This window comes from Manis javanica, chromosome 2 (assembly GCF_040802235.1).
Source record: "Manis javanica isolate MJ-LG chromosome 2, MJ_LKY, whole genome shotgun sequence".
Lineage (NCBI taxonomy): Eukaryota > Metazoa > Chordata > Mammalia > Pholidota > Manidae > Manis > Manis javanica.
Window position 1 is genome coordinate 158,346,579 of NC_133157.1, and position 22,768 is coordinate 158,369,346.

At 35.1% G+C, this 22,768-nt stretch overlaps 1 protein-coding gene and 1 pseudogene across 8 annotated transcripts in view; both read right to left on the reverse strand.

Moving 5' to 3' along the window:
- The window catches only part of NCOA2 (nuclear receptor coactivator 2), a 289,669-nt gene that overhangs the window by 229,850 nt on the left and 37,051 nt on the right, over nt 1-22,768 (reverse strand). The gene's annotated exons all lie outside the window — the stretch shown is intronic.
- LOC118968355 (U1 spliceosomal RNA) lies at nt 12,658-12,808 on the reverse strand (annotated as a pseudogene).

The window sequence follows — 22,768 nt, forward strand, 5'->3', positions numbered from 1 at the left end:
GCTCAGAAGTTGTCTTCAAATTTAGAAATGCAATTTTTCAGCCAGATAAAATTTCAAAGCATTTTTAGGGAAGCAGACTTGGTGTAATTTTTTTCCAGAGGATTAACAGCACATGCACCCAAGTACTGCCCAATGTATACCACCTTCTTTCTATGTCTTTTTTTTTTTTCACTTGGGGCAGGGGGTGGGGGGTTGCTACAAAAATCAGGAAGCACAAAAACAACAGCAGCAGTCTGATAGCAATTAAACCTTAACTTAGAGAAATACATATATGACTTGGACCCATTCCAAGTACCTTGTAAAATCCTATTAAAATGATGAATCACTCATAATTTAGATTTGTTTTAGCTATAAACTCCTAAATGTGGCACAAGTATTAAATCCCTCTCACTAAGAATCAATGATAAATGCCAACTTCTGCCTACTGTTCTCTGCTATTGCTCTCTAAATCAATGAGTTTTGTGTTATTATAATTATTCATCAGGACCTGACAGAGATCTACTCCAACAACTTTAAATTTTTTAAGTAATTGAGGCAAAAAGAGCCCAGATGACTTTGGCTACAGTAGCAAAGGGCAGAGCAAAAAGTGATTTCAAATCCATACGGCCAGCCAGCAGAAGCAGAGCTGAGGCAAGAAGGCAGCTCAAACCAGGGCTGAGCACCAGCCATCCTCTCCCACCCAGTGCCCCACCCCTGACATCCACATACAAAGGACTGAAGTGCTCGCTGTTTTCTCCTGAAATGGCACTTCCTTCTAAGGCAGTTACTCCTACTATGGGGTATTAGAATCTGTGGTACTGTATGTACACTACCCTAATCAAGAAATAACTGTGTTCATAAATAGAATGTATGTGGCTTCTTGTGACATTCTGAAATGTACAGAAATCTACGAATGGAATCCTAACTGTAAATATTAAATAAAAATGTTTCATCAAGAACAGAACATCTTTACCTGTATCTCCTTCTTCAAAGCTGCAAAGACCCTGCTTTTCTGGCCCTCCCTCTGGCCCTGCCCCTGTACCTGTCATTCTGACCTATACAATGACTTTTTAATAACTGTTTACAGTCACTGGGCGTAAATATCAAAGTGCTTGCTAAACATCAATTACTTCTTCTCATAGCACCCCTGTTTACAGAGATAAGCAAACTGAGACTCAGATTAAGGCCTGTGTCTGAACTGAGCACAGTACTTTTACACTGCTAAAGCGTAAAATTCTGGCTATTGTTGAAATGACTATCCATCTGAACATAAACTATAAAAAAACTAAACGCTTTTAAGAAATCATTTTCTACAGAAAAAGAACTCTGTTTATCACATTATTTATATCCAAAACACTAGCTGGACTAGAAGCTCCAAGGGGGCAGCTTCTTGGCCTTTATTCCCAGTGCCATGCTCGTTGCTAGCTCAGTGCCTAGATCATATCAAAAACTCAAAAAATATCTATAGACAAGCGGGGAGGGAAGAGGGAGGAGTAAAAGCTACAGAACAAAAACTGGGCTAGCAAGTCCATCTCCATATTCCAGGTAGGTTGAACAGAAACCTAACTTTTTTATAATCGGTAACAAATTAATGTTTGGCATAATTCCTATGTACATCTGTCTGCCATATTTCCAAATCTTTGATCATGATGGGATCTCCTAAGTTTAATTTGCTGACAGGCTAATGGACAGGTTAATCACGACAGAGTTTTCAACTACAAAAGTAGGACTTTAATATTTGCCAATACCATTCATGTGAAATACACTGACAGATTCACATTAAATTAGCCTAAAATGGTTTTCTTTAATGTGAATAAAATTTAATCTCTTCTTTTTAATCATCTTCATTCTACAGATTAAGAGAAAAAGATAGTGGGAATTACTTCTTACATATGTTAATGTTTATCTTAAAATTTAGTATCATCGTGACTTGAGGAAATCTTTTATTTAAAGGAAACAGCCAAAACAGCCTAGCCCTGGTACCACAGAAATCAATCAATGTCTCTACTGTGATGCCTCTGGACAGCACCTGTTGGAAAGGTAGCACCAGTTACCCAGAAGCATGGCTTGTACACATGTAGTTACATCTCTAGAAAGGCCAAGTTAACTGTGCTTCTAGATTGTACATTCACACTAGAGTAAAATTAGGAAGAGACTGTGGGAAACTACACTGAAGAAAACTAAACTGCAATCATTTAATTATTTTCAATCACTATTTCCTGACTGTGTTAACTGCTGGGGAAATTTTTTAAAAAGCTGAATAAAGCACAGCTCTTACCCACTAGGAATTTATAAGCTAGTACGAGGTATTAAGCAAAGTACACAAGTGGCTATCACACAAAGTGAGATACTAAACCCAGCAAAGAATGTTACGGATGACCCTTGACAAGCTTCCTTTCAAAAGGCGGAGGGACCAGGGAAAGGGAATTCCTTAAGAGCAAAGAGCTGAGCCAAAACTCAAGCAGGCAGAATAGAGATAAAACCCTGAGGCTGGAATACAAGTATGGGAAAGGGAGAAACAAGCCTAGATAGGAACGTTTGGGCATTATTTTGGAAGATCTAGAAAGCTAAGGAGTTTGAACCTATTTGAGAAAGGTGTGGTTGAACTAAGTGATTTCAGGTTACAGAGTGGTCTGATTACTGTGCTTTAGCAAGTTGAATCTTCCATGCGGAAGATGAACTGGACTCAGCCAAAAAGGTAGAGAGGTGTCACAATAGTCCCGGTACAAATTACTGAGGGTCTGAGTTAGGCAGTGATGGAGGGAATGGAGAGGGCTGTCCCGTCTGCACCAGGGGAGACCGTGAAGGGGGCTGCGCAGGGCTTGGCAGGTGAGGGCACGTAGACAGTGAGGGGTAGTGTCCAAAGGGCTGATACTTGAGCCTGGTGAGTGCCAGTGCTAATTAATAGAAACCAGGAAATCTGGAGGAAGAACTGGTTTGGGCGGAGGGAAGTAGGGAGTTTCGCTTTGGTTGTGCTGTGTTGAAGGCGTAAACAAGACACCGGGGTGGGGTGAGCGGAAGAATGTCAAGCAAGCAGAGCTCAGAAGAAAGGTCCAGTCAGGGTTATAAATTTGGGAGTTATCTAAAAAAATGGGGATGGCACAAGCTTTGATTAGGTTAGGTAACAGAAAGAGCACACTGGCAGAGAAGAGAAGAAAAAATGTTTGAAAATGCCTACCTGAAGGGGATGGAGAGAGAGGGGGAAGAACAGCTCACACAGACACACAGTATTGGCCAGAGACAGAGAACTAGTCTTGCTCAGTTCCAGTGAAGTTAACTGGTGGCCTGCTACACATGAGCATTACACTGCAGGTAAAATGACAGACTGTAAACTCCCTGCTTGAAATGCTATGTCAAGAAACTGAGGCAAAACAAGTTGCAAAAAAACTCAGGAGGGTAAGTGTAGCTACAGAGACTTTTTTTAACAGTATATAAAAGAATACTAAGGATAACTTTATGCCAGGACTTAAAAACATACTGAATGGATAATATTCTAAAAAACACACATTACCAAAATTGCCTCAAGAATAAATTAAAAGCCTGTAATAATCATTAAGAAGGAATTTTTACAAGAGATTCCCCCACCAAATAAAATAAGCAAAACCATATGACTATATCACTAGATGTTAACTAGGAAAAGAAAAATAAAAACTATTAGCAAAGTAGGTACAGACAGGACGTCCTTAGCCTGACAAAGGGCATCAAGAGGCCCACCACACACTCTGGGTGGTCTCCAGTCATGACAACTCTACTTCCCAGGTTTCAACATGAAAAGTGACTACATGTGCAGTCAGGTCAGATTCTGTCAAATCCTGAACTCTGTGTGAAACCTAGGAAGACCATCGTACCACTTTTTTAGAAGAAAACAAATTCTAAGTATCTCAAATTTTCCTTAATATTCTATCATGTATGTATCATCTGTGAACCTAATTTTCACAAAATTTTTTTCAACCTATATTCCATTTTGTGGTACTAATTTCCACAAGCTTATTCTCTAATACATAAGAGAGCTCTTTGATTTATCCTAAAACTGACTCTTTTTATAAAATTCCTAGAAGCACTCTTACCCACCCTCAATTCCAACATTATGGCATTTGAGGAATTTACCCATGATCATATTTTAGTAACCTCAATTACATCTTCCTCCTCAGTATTAATAGCTCTAAAGAACAAGTATTTGTATTATACTGCTATATGTCCAAACACTTATTCTTTTTACTTAACAGAACAATGTACAGCATTCATCTTGGGTGTGTATAAAATACAGTTTTGTACCACAGCAAGAAAGCATGCTGTTTTCACATTCTTCCAAAGAATGCCCAGCATATTACTGCACTTCTTAACACAGAAGATCTATAGAAAAATCTATCTATAGAAAATCATCTACAGTAGCTTATAGGTTCCTTTCCTGATTTTAACTAAATTCAGGACTCCTCAATTAATAAATTTAATTCATATAATTTTTCCCTAAATAGAACACAGAAAACTATCCCACACTAGTTCACTCAGTTTTTTGCTTGCTATATGAAGTTAGATTTTTTTGCTGGGACATTTCACTACCCAAAAGAAATAAAAATTCACTGTATCCACCACCCTCCTTTACACCATTTATATAAATATGAAATGATATTGATTATCCTAGCACTAATTCTTCAAACTTTTCCTCTAAAGAAGTGACAGTTCAAAACCAACATTTACTTCCTGTTTCTAAGGCAATATGACTTCATGATAAACATTTCTCCTCCATCCCATAGTAACACAAAAATTTTTATTCCTTTTGGATTCCAACTTTGAAAGGTTTTTATAAAGTTTACATAAATTATCTTCAATCCCTCTCACCATCATACTCTAATAATCCCCTATAAAAACCTCCACCTTACAGGGCAGGCTATTATTTTATAAAACTAGATTAAATAATTTTTTTTGTCCCAAATGCCTAAATTAAACTATAGCAAGACTAACTGAAAAATGATTTTCTGTGACTCCTCTACAAACTTTCTTATAATAGGGCATATATTGAAAACCATCTTTTCATTAACGTAATTGTTATAAAGAGTTTATACATTCCAGTGAACTACTGTAACTCTACCCGATAATTTTCTCAAAACTATTGAGTGAACCATCTTATCAAGTGATATTTGTTTGCTAGTTAAGCCAAGAATACTCTATTCTTTCAACAGTTCTCCTAATTTTAAACAAAAATTTAGATGAAAATTTCATCTAACCACTCTATTTTTTCAACCCTGAGTATTAATTTACCCACAAATACCAAACAGTTCAAGAATTATTAATATTATCTTTACCTGAGCTTTTAGACTTTAGCTTCATTTTTACATGTAAAATCTTTACAAATAACTCTGACTTGATTTTGGCCCACTTAACTTCTAATTCACATCTTGAACATCACACTTTCTTTTTTTTTTTTTATGAGGGCATAAAAGTATATTTTTTCTATGGGGAGATTTATTATATATTTTTTTATTAAGGTATCATTGATATACACTCTTATAAAGATTTCACATGAAAAAAAACAATGTGGCTAGTACATCCACCCATATTATCAAGACCCTGCCATACCCCATTGCAGCACTGTCCATCAGTGTAGTAAGATGCCACAGAGTTACTACTTGTATTCTATATACTACGCTGTCTTCCCCATGATCTCCCCCACAACATGTGTGCCAATCATAATACCCCTCAATCCCCTTCTCCCTCCCCACCCACCCTCCCATACCTCTCCCCTTTGGTAACCACTAGTCCTTAGAGCCTGTGAGTCTGCTACTATTTTGGTCCTTCAGTTTTGCTTCGCTGTTTTACCCATAAATGTGGGAAATCATTTGGTACTTGTCTTTCTCTGCCTGGCTTATTTCACTGAGCATAATATCTTCCAGTTCCATCCATCCATGTAGTTGCAAATGGTAGGATTTGTTTCTTCCTTATGGCTGAATAGTATTGCATTGTGTATATGTACCACATCTTCTTTATCCATTCATCTACTGATGAGCACTTAGGTTGCTTCCATATCTTGGCTATTGTAAATAGTGCTGCAATAAACATAGCAATGCATATATCTTTTTTAATCTGAGAAATTATATTCTTTGGGTAAATTCCTAAGAGTGGAATTCCTGAGTCAAATGGTATTTATTTCTATTTTTAGTTTTTTGAGGAACCTCCATATTGCTTTCCACAATGGTTGAATTAGCTTACATTCCCACCAGCAGTGTAGGAGGGTTTCCCTTTCTCCACATCCTCACCAGCATTTGTTGTTCTTAGTCTTTTTGATGCTGGCCATCCTAACTGGTGTGAGGTGGTATCTCATTGTGGTTTTTTATTTGCATTTCCCTGATAATTAGTGATATGGAGCATCTTTTCATATGCCTGTTGACCATCTGAATTTCTTCTTTGGAGAAATATCCATTCATGTCCTCTGCCCAATTTTTAATCAGGTTCTTTGCTTTTTGGCTGTTGAGGCATGTGAGTTCTTTATATATTTTGGATGTTATGTCAGATATGTCATATACAAATATATTCTCCCATACTGTAGGATGCCTTTTTGTTCTGTTGATGGTGTCCTTTGCTGTACAGAGCTTTTTAGTTTGATGTAATCCCATGTGTTCATTTTTTATTTTGTTTCCCTTGCTTGAGGAGATGAGTTCAGAAAAAAGTTGCTCACGTTTATATTTAGGAGAGTTTTGCCTATGTTGTCTTCTAAGAGTTTTATGGTTTCATGGCTTACCTTTAGGTAGTTGATCCATTTTGAGTTTACTTTTTGTGTATGGGGTTAGACAATTATAGTTTCATTCTCTTGCATGTAGCTTTCCAGTTTTGCCAACACCAGCTGTTGATGAGGATGTCATTTCCCTATTGTATGTCTGCGGCTCCTTTATTGACCATATATGGTTTGGTTTATATCAGGGCTCTCTAGTCTGTTCCATTGGTCTATGGGTCTGTTCTTGTGCCAGTACAGAATTGTCTTGATTACTGTGGCTTTGTAGTAGAGCTTGAAGTTGGGGAGCATAATCTCCCCAGCTTTATTCTTCCTTCTCAGGATTATTTTGGCTATTCGGGGTCTTTTGTGGTTCCATACGAATTTTAGAATGACTTGCTCTAGTTCACTGAAGAGTGCTGTTGGTATTTTGATATGAATTGCATTGAATATGTAAATTGCTTTAGCAGGATGGCCATTTTGACAATATTAATTCTTCCTATTCGTGAGCACAGGATATATGTTTCCATTTATTGTTATCTTCTTTAATTTCTCTCATGAGTGTCCTGTAGTTTTCAGAGTATATGTCTTTCACTTCCTTGGTTAGGTTTATTCCTAGATATTTTATTCTTTTTGATACAATTGTGAATGGAACGGTTTTCCTGATTTCTCTTTCTGCTAGTTCATCGTTAGTATACAGAAATGCAACAGATTTCTGTGTGTTAATTTTGTATCCTGCAACTCTGCTGAATTCAGATATCAGATCTAGTAGTTTTGCGGTGGATTCTTTAGGGGTTTTTATGTACAATATCATGTCATCTGCCAACAGGAACAGTTTAACTTCTTCCTTACCAATCTGGATGCCTTTTATTTCTTAGTTTTGTCTGATTGCCAACGCATCATACTTTCTTAACTGGGCATTGTTTGATTTTTTTTTCTTTTTTAAAGACATCTTCTATAATTTGGCTTCTTCTAATTTTTCAAAAGATCATGAGGAGTACAACAGCCAAGATATGGAAGCAACCTACATGTTCATCAGTAGATGTATGGATAAAGAAGATGTGGTACATATACACAATGGAATATTATTCGGCCATAAGAAGAAAAGAAATCCTATCCTTTGCAACAACATGGATGGAGTTGGAGGGTATTATAGTCAGTGAAATAAGCCAGGCAGAGAAAGACAAGTACCAAATTATTTCACTCATTTGTGGAGTATAACAAAGCAAAACTGAAGGACCAAAACAGCAGCAGACTCGCAGACTCCAAGAAGGGACTAGTGGTTACCAAAGGGGGAGGGTATGGGAAGCAGGGAGGGGAGGGAGGGAGAAGGGGATTAAGGAGTATTATGATCAGCACACATAATGTAGCCGGTGGGTCACAGGGAAGGTAGTAAGCACAGAAGACAATGAATGACTATAGCATCTTACTATGCTGATGGACACGGACTGCAATGGTGTGGGGGGGGGGGGGACTTGATAATACGGTGAATGTTTTAACCACAAAGGTTGCTCATGTGAAACCTTCATAAGATTGTGTATCAATGATACCTTAATTAAAAAAAAGATTGTGTGTCAACGATACCTTAATAAAAATAAAACAAAGATCATGAGTTTCTACCCATGCATGTGATCCAATTAATCTTACATGTCACACTCTTTCCAGTACACTGAAAATACTGTATTCAATTATGTTTTTATATCCCTTTAATTGATTTAGTATATGTTTATTAAGTATCTTCTATAGTCTAGGCAGAGTTATTGGTGTTTATAAGTGATATCTCTCTTAATCATGATGTAAGTACTATTATTTTCTTTAAATCAGGAAGTTGAAGCTCAGAGTGCTGGAAGAAACTGACCATGTCCCAAAGTTTATAAGTGGCAAGAATCAAAATTGGAACCCAGATCTTTCTGACTCTGGAAAGTAGGCTCCTCTCGTTAAGCCCACTGATACAAAGCTAATTCAGACATAGTCCCAACACCCAAGGTCACAGGCATGTAACAAAACGATTCCAACACAGTATGTAAGTTCTATCAATTTTCTTAAAGCCCGTTTATATTGGAAAATTTTATTTTGGGGTTTTCCTTTTGTAAATTTACTAAATTTAATTTTGCACAGATAAACATTAATTGCCTGTCTTTCACCTTGAGTGCACTATGTATTGTACTAAGTGCTTACAGAGACACCTAAGGACAGTTAAGAAATACATTTTACATTATGAACCAAAACACACAGTAACTGAAGCCAAAGTTTCACGAGGAAGTATTTACTGTTACTACATATGAAATACTCTAATCTATTAACATCTTTCTTAATGTTGGACATGATCCACTAAATTAACTTTACAACCCACTTACAGCTCATGCTCCCCAATTTGCAAAACACTGTCCTGTAAAACAGGCTGACTAGATGGCCTCCCACTTTTGCCTCAGACTCAATCTGGTCATCCTTTATAAATGAAGGGAGCATTTATGGCAGGTAACACCCATAGGGCTTATTTCGCTACTAAGTAGTATAATTCAATTCAAACCACCCTACACTATAGTATGTTCTCATATTTAATGATGCATTACTTTTGAGAGCTTCAAATTTTTCCTAAATTGAATATTAGGTTCTTAGATACAAACTATAAATGCAAACTATAATTTTACTTAAAAATTTAATAAATTAACTACAGCAATCTAGCTTAAAGTCACAGACAGTGTCTATTACTATTAAACATTTAAGAAAAACCAACCAACTGAAATGTTTAAAGAAATTCTAAACCATTCTTAAACACTGGGTGTAGATAAATCAACTTTTTCTTTAAAAAAATCTTTTTTAATCTGGTAAATCTTTTTTTTAGCATAATGAATGGAAGAGATCTTAGAAATAAAAATGATCATACACACATTTTAAAAATGGAAAAACTAAAGGTTTAGAAAGAGCTAAGGGATTTGATCAAAGCCACTCATGTCCTTTAATGACAGACCTTGGCCTAGAACATGGCTGTTGCCTGTCACTGGAGTGAGTCTCTTTAGATATTCCACATTGTTCACACCTTACAAAAACCACTACCAACAGTAACAGTAGCCAACCTGGATATCTCCCTTATCTAAAATTCTAAGGTAATTACCCTCTGACCTATACAACTAAAGTAGACTTGATTATATAATCTTGTGCATTGTCCTCTAATTGATTCCTGTGTATATGTTTTAACTCCTCAATAAAACTTTTAAATATGACTTACAAATAAACTGAACCTTATAAACTATTCAACCTGGTAAATATAAATTTAGCATACAACTATCTGAAAATCATTTTCATTTTTAACCTCCTTAATTTCACACAGTGCCTGCCAAGACCTTAGTTCTGAATTCCATCATGTTGCTGTAGCCATTGAAAGAAAACTATTTTTCCTCTAAAAAAAGGATTTGCTCTCTTTATTTGCACAATCTACCCTCTCCTGAAAAAGGTTTCAATTTTAATTTCAAACCCATTACAAAGCATCACAAATAATATAAAAACATGTCATTTTCATCTTTTCTTAGACTGTCAGGGCAGTTTATAAAAATGATGTAAATAGTTACCTGTAAAAATCAACACTATAGAACCATGTGATATTTTCAGATATCAAATCATAAATCTGATTGAACTTTACAACTATTTATTTTCATATTTTGTTGACACTTCCTTAGTTTATATCTCAAAGGCAAGAAAGAACAAAATTCACATTCAACTACAATCACTTAGGAGCCTGTGCCTTCTCATACAGATTCTCCCAAAGTAGTTCTGGGGAAAATTCAGAGATGACCTTTTCCTTTGAAGACATTAACAAACATATTCTTCAAAAGATATCTGCCTTACAAATATGCTGCTTTAGCACAGAATAACTTTCTATAGTTTTCTATGATATAGTGATCTGAAATACATTTAAAAATGTGACATAGCCATAATACAACAGTTCAGGGACTAGGGACACCTGGACTCCACCTTTGATGAAATTTAACAATACATTTCTACACTCCAACTGCAAAATCTCTTGACAGTGCTAACTACCAGAAAAGTATTGGAATCCCTTAGAATAATAATACTGAGTTTCATAGTAGTAATAATTAAGATGTGCATCTACTTAATGTTAAGAGATTCTCTGAAAAGTATATTGCCTAATAGCAACTTAAAAAAAATTACTTAAGCAAGAGTAGAAATAAAAGACATTTATTCTTCATATAGCACAGATTCTGAAACAGAAGTTGATGCTTTATGATTCTCAAATATTTGAATAGTTCCAATATAATGAATTTATTTATGGGAAAAATTGGGCTGATCAAAGCCTACTGTAATTTAAGGTGTTTTGGCACAGATGCTGGTCCTCAAATGTTTGCTTTGTCAGCTGTCTAATCCACATTGACATCGTAGTAATTAGCACACTGTCTATAACATTTTAAATGCAAATTCAACAAAATTAAGCTATTATATATTGGGAAATGAATACTGATCAAGCTATCAAATGTACTTCTATCTCTATTATTACAAGATGTCAACCATATGTGTGGCACATGGCCAGATCAGCCACGCTCAATATGAAGAACATGCAAGAATATGGAAAACCAGAAGAAAGACTGTGCTGACCTAAGCTAATAAAAACACACACATCCACCTAAAGGGGAACAACAGATTCTGATGCTTAAACAAAGGAATCCACATTGGTCTTCAAGCTTGCCTTTCTCACAAACATTTTCTACGATGGTTATTCATTCCTTCAATATATTTGTTTTCACATTTACGGCATCTCTACTTGGTATCAGACACTGTTCTAGGCACTGGGACAGAGGAATGAGTAAAATGAAGGTGAAAACTTCACTCAGGAACCTTATATTCAATAAAAGATGCAAACAGGTTTCCTGTCACTTACTAACTCCAAAATACTGCCTGAAGCTGTAGGCTGAGAAGGTTTCTAAGGCCATGTCCAAAATTCAACAGAAAAGCTATGATTTATTACCAATACCTATTATGGACATGATCAACAGTGAAACAGAGTGGGAACTTAAATTAGCCATCCTCATTCTAAGGAATTGTTTTTTCATAACTTCAGTCTTACTTTTATGTATCACATAAAAATTAATCTAATAATATGAAGTTTTTTCAAAGTGTGCTGACCTCTTTCGAGATTCTAAATGGGACTGAATGGTTATCCCCACTTCAGTAGGAGCAGAGAAATACAGTATATAAATGAAACTATTTCTACACGAGAAGTTATTTTCACAATTCTCTGACTATATATGCAATTACAATAATAATTATTTACTTGCCTTCTTAGAAAGACTATGGGGGAGATTATTTTATAGGCCTTGTCTGTCTTTCTAAAAGCTGATCTCTTCTTTTCCTCCCCATAAATGTCCCTGTAGCAAGCACACAACACTAAACTCATCAATCTCACAGCAGCATAGGAACAGCAACACCAAACAGCAATGTCACCCTAATGGCTATACTGCTAAGGAACTGTGAATTTCAAAAAAATTCTGTTATAGGAACACTGTTTCAATGACTTAAAATGTGAGAAGGGAAGAAAGAAGGCTAGAAACCTTTATACACTGCATATTTCAGTACTAACGGCATGTTTAGTAATTACAAGTAAATAGCTTTGTTCCTAAAAGCAAGTAGGTCACAATGTCATGCTGATAAACCCTTCAAAACCCATCAAAGTCCCTAAAAATAAACTGGCTTCCCTATTAGTTGACTGTTACACAAATTGATGTGAAAACCAACAACACAGGAGAAATAACTTCACCTTATATTTCTACAATGCCCTGCCAATTTTTGAGATACTTTCACATTCATTATTTAAGTAAACCATCAAATACGTGGCCAGTTGTTTCACAAAACAGGAACACGATTAAATCTGGATGAGAGTCACCTTTTCTTTGCCCTTTCCATACATTTCACTGTCTCATAATCTGGGGGAAAGGGGTTCTTTGTTCTTTGTTTTTAACCAGGAGAAAGCACTAATGCAGTCCCCACTATTAGAAATAAGGTAGTCAAGTTTCCCACAGTGAGGGAAATCACAGAGGTCAACACATTTGGAGTGCCTCGCCCTGGGAAAACCACCTTCATGACCATGGTATCTCCCTGCCAGGTAAATATAATGTTTTCTTTTAGGGTTATTATATATGATTTTGTTTTCCCTAACATAGTTCTTCTTTGGTCCCCTACTAAACACATGTGAAGGTAATTTAATAAATGCTTGCTCAATGAGTTCCCTGTGTTTGAAATAAACTTCTCCCACATTATGATGACTATTAAATTCTATCCTTCAAAATTTATTTTAAATGTCCCTTCTGCCAGGCTCCAAAATCAACACACACAAAAAAGTTGTGTTTCTATATACCAGCAATGAACAATACAAAAAGAAAATTAAGAAAACAATTCCATTTACAATAGCATCCAAGATAAAATACCTGGGAATAAATTTAACCAACAAGGTGAATGACTTGTACAATGAAAACTACAAAACACTGCTGAAAGATATTAAAGAAGATCTAAATAAATGAAAAGACACCCCATGTTCATAGATTGGAGTTTTAGTATTGCAAAAATGGCAATAATATCCAAAGTGATGTAATACTTCAATGCAATTCTTATCAAAATTCCACTAGCCCTTTTTGCCATTAGAGAACCAATCCTTAAATTACATGGGACTCCAAATAGCCAAAACAATATTGAAAAGAAGAACAAAGTTAAGGGACTCATACTTCCAATCTCAGAAGCAAGAATGGTCCAGTGAACAAATAGTGCTGGGACAACAAAATATGCACGTGCAAGACAGAAACAGAACACCTACTTCACACCATACACAAAAATGAACTCAAAATAGATTAACAACTCAAGTATAAGAACTAAAACCACAAAAATCTTAGAAGAAAATATGGTAGTAAATCTTCATGACCTTGGATTTGGTACCAAAAGCAAAAGCAACAAAAAATAGATAAATTGGACTTCAGAAATTAAGATTTCCCAAGCAGCAAAGGCTATTATCAAGAAAATAAAAAGACAACCTACAGAACTGCATAAAAATATTTTTAAGCCATATATTTGATAAGGATCTAGTATCCAGTATATACAGTGGGCTATTATAACTCAACAACAAAAAGACAAACAACCCATTAAAAAATGAGCAAAGCACTTGAACAGACATTTCTTCAAAGCTATATAAATGGCCAAGAAGCACATGAAAAAATACTCATTATCACTGGTCATTAGGGAAATTCAAATCAAAATCACAATGAGTTGCTACTTCACATCCAGTAAGATGGCTTTTATCAAAACACCAGATAAAAATTGTTAGTAGAGGATACAGAGAAATGTGAAAGCTCGTACATTGCTAGTACTAGGTAAGACACATACACTGAAGTTATCCCTGCTCTGAATTAACTAATAAATGCAGTAAATTTACTTTTTATTTGTAGTACATCAGCAATTTATAGAATTACATTCCATGAAAGAGTGCAGCCACTTTGGAAACACTGTCACAGTTCCTCAGAAAGTTAAAAGAATGTAACATGGGCGCATAATCCCACTCCCAAGTATACATCCCAAAGAAATAGACAGGTACTCAAATACATGTACAAATATGCTCATAGCAACACTCTTCAAAATACACAAAAGGTGGAAACAGCCCAAATATCCATGAGAACAGGTTAAAAAAAAATTTGAGGCCTAGTCATACAATGGAGTATTATTCAGCTATAAAAAGGAATGAAGTAGTAATACATGCTACAATCTGGAGGAACCTTGAGAACACTGTGCTAAGTAAAAGAAACCAGACACAAAAGATCACATATTGTATGGTTCCTTTTATGTTGAAATATTCAGAATAGGTAAATCCATAGAGGTGGAACTTGTTTTGGAGTTTGCAGGGGCTGTAGGGACCTGAAAGGAGAAGAACTGTTTTTCATGGATACAGGGTTTACTTTTGGGGTAATGAAAATATTATTTTGGAACTAGACAGAGGTGGTGTTGTACAACACTATTAATGTACTAAATAAGTCTTTTTCTTGTAATCAACATTGTGCTTGACATACTAGACCTTACTTGCATTTCTAATGCACATACCCTCCCCTTACCCTTTGTGTGAGGAACATTCCACCTTGCCTAATTCTGTAGTCCCCCACTTTCTCTTCCAGTTCCATCCTGGTTATGCCTCTTTCTCCTCCTAAACTTTATTTTGTTGCAATCCTTTAGGAAAGAAAAATGAACACAAAAACTTTAAGACACATATGTCGAAGTTATCCCTGCTCTGAATCAATTATAATAAATGCAGTTATTTTTTTTATTTGTAGTGCATCAGAATCCTATACTAAATGAGTCTACCTGATGTAATCAGGCAAATTTCACTACATTTCTAAGTGAAGTTAGTATCAGTGGGTAAATCATACAGCCTAACGTAAAACCACAGTAAACAGCTAGGAAATAAGGAATCTTGAGTTGTCTATTTTATCTGTATGTTTAGTTTTTAGAGAAGTTAGTTATTGTTTGAGAATTTAACACATAGTATATGCTAGTACATTTTAATGAAAATCCACTATTTATACCTTCATATCACCTTTCAAGTTACTGAAGTCCCAAGACAAAACAACACATAAATGCTGCCCTGCAAATCTTAACTATGAATTTAATTAGCAATACAAACAGAACCCTTATATTTAAAAGATAGTTCATTATGGTACATGAGACTTTAAAAGAGGTCATTGGAAGATTTTACATTCATGGTTATTTCATCCTACCAATGAAAGAGGGATGGAAGGGTTTCTTGCAACACACCTGTTTAAAAGCCATGGTTAGCACAAAACCATTCACTTCCCCATGATAAGAGGATTGAAATATCTCTGCTACTAAAAACATTTCTAAAATACTGATTCTATTATGGCCTTTGGCAAAACACATCAGGTAAATAGCAAAAACTTCTTTAAAGAAAGGCCGAATGACAAAATTTTTAAAAAAATAAAATTAAAATTCCATGCCCAAAGCCACCCTTGCTAATAATAATACCTGCACTGTTAAATCAAATGACCCTGATTCCTAATATCTTATCAGTTTTTAACAACAGCTTCTTCGTAACAAAACTATGTCTTTATAGAGCATGAATTTACAATGAAAATTTTGAATGATAATAGAAAATATTATTTTTATGAAATTCCAGTTCATTTTAGATGAATGTATATAAATTCTAGCTTTTTAATATGGAAAAATGAGGACCTTGTGACACAGATATCTCCTATCACTAATTCAAAAATAGAGTATGCTGCTGCTCTCTTCAGCTTTCCCTGAAAATCTGCTTTTACAGATCTTAGAACCAACCTCTTCTATTAATACAGAAATCCAAAATAATCCAATTATATGTAAATACATTTCTTAATGTCCACCATTGCAAACGGAATGGCAATACTTAAGAAGTTCAACTATTTATCTACATGGACTAAATATTTTAAGTCTACTCAGAGGCAGTTTCACAGTCAAGTAGGAGTTAACTGTAACCAGAAACCAAGCCCTTCTTAGGAAGGATCAAGAGGAAATGGTAACTTTTGGAAAATCCCAAATATTTTAAACACAGGAACATATCCAGTTTTGACTAGCTATAGGACCATGGCATAAATGCTTCCATCTTCAGTAGCTGTTAAAACAAGCAATCCTGTACAACTTTGACAGAGAACAGAATTCATTCCCTATACAGCTGAATTGTTTCAAAATCCGTTAAATGTAACTGTGAGAAGATTGACTTTTTGGAGCATAGTTATCTACTGTATTTCCTAAAGGACCTAATTTAAAAACAAGTAAGGAAAATTGTGTGTGTGCGTGCACGCATGTGTGTGTGTGTGCATGTGTTTGGGAGGAATGAAAGGAGGAAGAATGAAATCAAAGAAAAGAGGGAAAACAATTGTATAATCAAAACCATACCTCCACATTAATGCACATAAGCATATTTAGATGCTCTTTTTAGAAGTTTTTTTTTTTTGGTATGTATTAAAATCAACACTCAGGACAATGCATCAAAGAAAAATTGATAAAACAAAACATACCCCTGGTCAAAAATACTTACCAATCAACATATCTGATCGAAGACTTCTGACCAGAATATATGAAGAACTCTCACAATGCAGTAATTAGAAAACAAACTAAATTTTTTTAATGGGAAAAAGATTTAACTGGGTCTTCAACAAAGAATATATACAAATGGCAAATGATCTCAGAAGTATGCTCAACATCACTAGTCACCAAAAAAATGCAAACTGAAACCACAACTACATAAACCATTAGAGACCCCTTAGAAGAGCTAGAAGGGAAAAAACCTGATAATACCTAGTGCTGACATGGATAAAGAACAACAAGAATTCTCATACATTGCTGGGGGAATGCAAAATGGTAAAGCCACTTTGCAAATTATTTGACAATTTCTTAAAAAGTTTAACAAGTTAAGTTTACAAGTAAACAAGTTAAGTTTAGACTTAACCCACAACCTAGCAAACCCACCCCTGGATATTTATCTCTCAGAAATAAATATTTCTGTTCATTAACAATCTGTAGGCAAAAGTCTGTTAACAGCTTTATTCATAATTGTCAGAACCTGGAAACAACCCAAACGTCCTTTAAACTGGTGCATGAATAAATAAACCATAGTACAACACCATGGAATATTATCAACAATAAAAAGGAATGAAATACTGATACACACAACAACCAGACTTACAAGGTTGTATGATTCCATTTATATGACAGTCTAGAAAAGGCAAAAACAACAGCAACAGATCAGTACTTGTGAGGGCCTAAGGGTGATGTGGGGTTGACTAAAAGGAAGCACAGTTAAGTAACAGAACTGTTCTTTATATAGTGGTTAAAGGACTATATTTGTCTATATACATTTGATTGTATTTTCAAGTACACAGAATTTTATGTTTTTAAAATGGATTGTGCTTCATGTACATGAATTTATAAATTTTAAAAGTACTCAACAGAAGGTCAAGAAACGCTGACCATCATCAGGAGTGTACTGGGAAGAAAAAAAAACTTTACCTTATAAAAACATGTTTTTTACATCACTTGAATGCTATATACAGTATAGTTGGGTAAAACAATGAAAAACTTAAACAGAGAAGATTCAACAAGTGGCACAAAAATGATAAGGGAAAAGGTGTTCCTATATGGGACTCACTCCAGATAGAAAGAACAAAACTAAAAGTAGATGTGATGAAGTCTCTCTTACCAGTAAACACATGGATGGAGAGAACACTATCTGAGTTGCCAATCCCAGAACACTAGAAAAAGGATTATCCCTTAAAACTTTTAAGATTAGACATTTAGACTGAGAGCAAATTTATTAAACTCATGTAGAAAGGAGAAAGGAGGGAAGGAAAAATGTAAGCAAAAATATAAAATACTTGGGGAAAATGTTTAATAACATTTCATTTGAAAATAACAGCAATCCTGACTTTTTTAAATCACAATTTTGGGGAGAGAAAATGTAGTGAATTGGAAACAGCAAAAAACAGAGCCAAGGGACCTTGGAGAACTAATCTGATGATATATACTTAAGTCTATAAATGGTGAAGTATAAAAATGCTAACAGTGGTTATTTTAATACACTCTCTTTGAGCTATAAACAATGAACTTCCAAGCCAGTATGCTAATCCCACAGATGATTATTGTCTCAGGGCCATAAATGACAAAGCTAAGATTTGAAACCCAATGTGTCTGACACCACAGCCCAAGCTCTTTTGACTTATTATACCATCCCATCTCTATAACAATACCTAGAGAACATTTTATACCTGTGAACTTAAGGAGCAAAGCAATACTCAGGAACTGCCAGAAGGTTCTATAAAGTAAATTGAGTTGTTTTGCTTGTTTGCAGTCTGTGCATTATCAGCATAGAAAATTATGTGGCAAAGACGATTATTTCTGTTAGTGTATTCTGATGTGGTCCTAAGTGTTTAGGTTTTCAGTAAAAAGTGATGTGGCAGTATAAAAGTATTTAGCAGTACCTTACAGTGGCCTAACACTTTCTAGCTGTTTTTCCTTTTTCACATACATTATCTCATTTGAGGCAGAGTTACCTAGTAGGCATAGATAACTGGTATACAAAAATATTCACTTTAGTCCAATGAATGCTTATGGAGCACCAACTTACACCACAGAAGATTTTATAACACTGTAAAGATAAGCCCAAATGAAGTTCTGTTCTGGTTGAAGACATGGAATCTCTACATACAGCCAATTTTATTTATTCTTTTCTCTGAACACCTGTCTAGTTTTTTAAATCATCTAATTTAGGACCAGATTATATAGCAAACTATCCCATTTTAGCTCACATGGCATTCTTTCACAGGACACACCCTCCTCACCTTATGGACTTCTAGAATATTAACAATTAAAGCTCCTATTTTCCCATGGTGCCCTTTTTCAATTACAGACACAAATGTTTTTAAAATGCCTTTCCAGCATTCCACACTAGAGACAGCAATGTTCTTTCTGCCTACAGAAATCGCTGCCAGTGGCAACAGAAAACAGTTCTCTAAGTTTTCTTTCAAAATGGAAAGCAAGAAAAGGCAAGGGTAAAAAAAAATGAGTAAATGTGACAATGAAAGAGGATAAATAAAAAGATGTAGAAAATATTCTACAGTAAAATCACTAGGTGGAAAGAGCCCTGATCATCATTCAATTTAATGAAAGATGGAGGGGAGGGTGGCAGAGGGGACTGACGGAGGGGAGGGTGGTGGGGGAAAGACTGAAAGAAGCAAACTCTGAATGGAATTACTCCAGTACAGGCTTGGTCAAGGAGAAGAGCTGTGAGCACCAACTACTAAAGCTGGGAGCCAGCCACATGCCTGCCACCAGCATCACCTCTCATCACTCCCTAGCCTCACAAGCCACAGACGCCCTTCAGGCCTCCAAGCTGAATCCAGGCAGATCCCAAAGATTCCAAGGGCCCTCAAACCACCACACCGCTCTTGAGACCACATCCAAAAATGAGGTATGGGGATTGAGAGGACAACAAGTAAGGGCTTCCAAACTGGCAAGTGGGGGGAATTTAGAGTACAGGTCAATAAAGCTTCTATTGCAGGATCTGCACAATACTTAACACAAAGTATGAATCTAAGAAATCATAATCTTAAGGATATTAAGTGAAATGACTGTTAATAGCCTCAGGCACAACTCAGTAATAAACAGCTCCGGTGAGAAAAAATATGTGCATGTATGTTTGTGTTTAAACATGATAGTTGCCGGGTCTAAAATTTACAGATGGGTTTTTTCCTATCAGAGGTTTTAATTCTTTATTACTCTGGCTTTTTCCCTGAGCACCAAATCAGAATTATATTTCTATTGCCTGAATGAGTACATGTCTGTAAATAACATTAGAAAACAAACAAGAAATACCCCTCTACAAAATTGAGCATTATTTTCCCCTTAAGTTACTTGGAAGCTTGAAAAACTTATCAAATACTTGTTCTTTACTAGAATTCTGATTTTAGCCAAGAATAGGTTCCCTGAACACCAGTGGCCGCAATTCAAACACTTTGGCAGAATACTAGTTGGAACTCTTGACCCTGTAGCTCTAAGATAAGTGACACCCTTTACCCTAAAATGTGCTAAAGGTTTATAAAGGCAAAAGATTCATACAGAATAACAGTAAACAATATACTCCCAATCTGTACACAGCAACCCGTTACTGCTATGGCACAGCAGAAATTTCTATAGTTCTAAAGGAAATAATATCAACTCAATCATGTCGGACTTTACATACAACCTTCAAAACACCATACCAACTTTGGTTCAAGTGAAGATTCTTTTGTAGGAATAAATGTAAGTTACTAGCAGCCAAAATTTTCCCTTCAGCCATTGCTATCCTTTAATACAAACTCCTAAAATCATTCTCAGTTCCCTCTTCTGTAACACTGACCTTGTTTCAGCTTGTGTTTCATTAAAAGACATTGAATACTGTTTTGAAATAAAATAAATTCAAAATAACAGCATTTGAGAGATTAACATGAAAACTTTTGTGCCAATTTCTGAAGCTCTGTGGGAATAATGGTATTAAGTGCTACTACTTTTTTCCATTTTTCCTCAGGAGGTGGACTACATTTACAGATAGAATGAAAAGACTACCAACAGAGTAATAGTTACACCAATAACATATATAAAATGGGACTGCTGAGAGTATACCGTAGGTTTTGGAGATACTGCACAGAGGGACCGATAATCACAGTACTCCAGCTTTTAGTAAAAACCAGTTCACAGGTACAAACAGTTTCAATTTAAATGTTTGATAATCAGTTTCCATGTATTAAGTAGTACCATTCCAAGTGTTTGAAAATTCTCTTGGTAAAATAATTACATATCTAAATGTTAAGCATTTTTTAAAAGCTATTTTAAAATAGAAACTAAAGTGAAAAACTATTATGACCCCAATGGAATAAATATGATACAGGTAATAAAATACACCCAAGCTATGATTGCAAGATGCTATTCTCCCAAAATTAACATCCTTATGATTCTATATTCACAACACTAAATGACATCTGACCAGTATTTATAGCTCAAAAAATATGACTTTATGAATTCTACATGTTTTGTGTTATTATGTGCAAAGCACTGTTAAAGTAGATGCTATAGAAATGAACTCAATGTAGATTCAGAAGTAGAACACATAAGGCCTCTGTTCTTATGAATATTTTAAATGAAGACCAGGAAGTGAGACAAACAAGAGTTTGATAATGTTATAAGACAATGCAAAATATGACAGCTTATATACCAGTTGAGAGGCATAGAGAATAGCAACAGCAATTTTAGCAAAATGTGAAATAAAAGCATGCTGGCTTGGTCTGATAAGTTAAAAGAGGCTTAATCTTCTCAACTATAAAGCATGCATAGGATTTCGATAGACAGAAAGACTAATAAAAAGTGCCACAAGCAAGGATCAGTCAACACTAGCTAAAAATGTCTGTCTGAGGTACAAGGCTTGTGTGTATGACAGTGAGTTATAAAATACCCAGGACAGGGTTTCAACCCATAGGTGATCACGAGATGTTGAAAAGTAAACGGACAAACGAAAGGTAAACTTTTAGAAAGCTTAATCTTAAAGGGGAATGAGGAGGTGAATTAGATGAAGGCCAAAAAAGTAAAATGTACATAATCAAATAAGATAGAGAAATACATAACCATTTCTTAGGTTTCCAAGTCAAAGAAAAGCTTCTACAGAGGCTAAAATAACTGGTTATCTACATGATGAAATTTATCAATTCTTTGCTTTTTGTTTTTAAAACAACTTACATATAGTTTAGACAGTTTATTTTATTTCAACCTTTCATTTCTAGTGCCACAAAACAAACTATATTTGTGTAAAACTCTAATATAGAAAACTTAGGACAGTTGCTATTGGTCCTAAGCCTTTCTCAAAAGGAAATAAATGATGCTTCACAGTTTTATTGATTCTGTTAGTCCATAAGGGTGCCATTTGGACACTACAAGAAATCGTTTATTGGTTGGTCAATGTAACTAACCCCTACCCAAATTGAGCAATTTACTTTGTTGTTCCCTGTAGGAAAGTAATTTGTTATGTACCCTGTAAATATGCTATACAAAATGAAGCATCTCTGATATAATGGCAACTAAACTAAAATAGTAAAAATCATTACATGATTTCCAAAAGTAACATTCAAGTTTCAAAGAAAGAGTTTATGATGTTCTTCAGACTATCCATTTCTGTCCCATTAACTACATCATTATATAGTCACTAAAATTTCTTTGTATTTAAAAGTATGCCTAAAATAATAAATTTCAGTAACATTTTAAGTGCTTTATATTTTTCCCATTATCAAAGTGTATATATTTTATATGAAATTCACAGTTCATTTGACACACTAATTTAGTCTGAAAAACTCTAAATTCAATTTTATAACTCAACCAGTTTAAACATACTTTGCGAGATGTCCATTAGGGAGCCAGTAATATAATTAGTTCTTTTATGAAACTGAGATAATACTGATATAAAGTGAGTATCAATCCTGATTAATCTGGTTTTCTAAGTTGGGTTTTTGTATTTTTTTTAAAGTT